We start from the raw sequence: 1,856 nt of genomic DNA, 5'->3' as shown, positions 1-1,856 counted from the left end.
AGCAGAAGATTCTCTCCATCCTTCTTCTCAAAGACCTTAACGCTTACCATGAGCGGCTTAGGTCGGAGGATGTCATCTGTCACCGACGGTGGCGTCATGAACGCAATTGCTGCAGTGATCTTCTGCTGCTGCAGGTGCTCTAGCAGCGCGTTTTCGTTCCTCGGAAATGCCTCAAGACGCGCACCGATTGCCTCGGGGCCTTGTGTTACAAGGTGTTGCACGCCCTCAGGGCCAAACAAGGACATCAGCTTGATAAGCCCGTCTTATGTGCCCTGGGGCAAAGAGGAAAATTCCTCCATCCTCACAGAGGATCAGTCGTAACGACTCAGGTGTAGATTGATTACAAGTGCTACCAAGTGCAACGGGGCTGCCGTAAGTTAGCGCTTGAGGAAGCGTAATTTAGGTCACCGACCTTTCGTTCTTTACAAGAACCAAGTACGAGTTAGCGAATCGCAATCCGCTTACTCCAAGAGTAATTACTGCCTTCCCAGGGCTAATGGACCCTTCCGTTTAAAATTCAAAACCAATTTTCATTTATTTTTATTTGCGGCTAAACCGCCTAATTTTAAAGTAATAGATTTTTCTAAATTAATATATCAAAATCTAAATGCATGGCATAACTACTGGCTACCTAGCCACATACCGTATTCTTGTTTGGGTGCAGTACAACCATGCACATCTTGTGTGATACACACCCCTGTTACCAGGGTACGTATAGCCCCGTTACAGGAACCAAGTTGGCTCTACTGTATGACGGGAACGTATATATAAAATTGCTGCCTAGACTAATATGAAGTACATCTGGTTACTATTCCTCATAACAAAACTATAACGGGTAATCTTGTAAACTAGATTTGTACACATTTGATATATTTTGTATTCAATGCTATCTGTTGCAATTTGTACGTTTCACTTTGGTGAACTAGTGAATATTCACATGTACCTAATGTCGGTTTCTATGAAGATGATGGTACACTGCAAAGGAAAGGTCCGTGGTACAGGCCGACTGCTAGCCGCACGTTTGAAAATAGTGGCAGTCATTTCAGTGACGATAGCAGACTATAAAGGTCAGTATATGTCGAAATAGCAAAGCTTACTTGCATAGACTCTATATATTCAAAGTATCATCATCTTCACATTTAACGATATATCGGTACTAATGAATATTCGTAACTGAGTGCTATGTAAATTTCATGCAATTCATACAGTTAACTGTACGTAATGTATCTTAAAAGCACGGCATGCCCCATTACATTTAATTGCCTCCGAATGGCGTGCTATTTTACTAAGCATTCAGTGATCTTGACTAGAAAAAAAGCTAGTTCGTCCAAAGAGAGTTATACTAGCATGTCGCCTTACGCTCCTTTACTATCGTATTCATCGAAATGGTCATGAAATTACCCCTGATTTGTATTCTCTTTCTATTTTATTGAGTTGCTCGTTGGATATTGTTTGAGAGCTGACTTTGTTATGGTTTTCAACCAGATTGAATCTAAGGCGACAATGACGTTGCAGTATTTCATAGCACATGCATGTCTTACTGATGTTATTTAAACTGTGTCGACCATCATTATCACATACCTACCAATCAATTCATTTTTGGTGATATCGAAACGTTTGCAAGACGGACCAATTGTTTTTATTGAACGGTATAGAGAAATTAACCGGAGTAGATTAAAAGTTATGGGTTGTTGACCATCCACTGATGTTACATTTATGCACTTTTTTTGACTCACTTCAAGAGTGATGCATACGTGGCAACATCAACTAAAATGAGCTTTAAGCATAGCAGGTGCACATTGGCTGTGATAGTACGAGATTTTCTATCATTTATAAATGTGCAAATTGTTCACAGC

This window comes from Plasmopara halstedii, assembly GCF_900000015.1.
Source record: "Plasmopara halstedii genome assembly, contig: Scaffold_526, whole genome shotgun sequence".
In the NCBI taxonomy this organism is placed as follows: Eukaryota; Oomycota; class Peronosporomycetes; order Peronosporales; family Peronosporaceae; genus Plasmopara; species Plasmopara halstedii.
Note: the sequence above shows the minus strand (reverse complement) of the source record.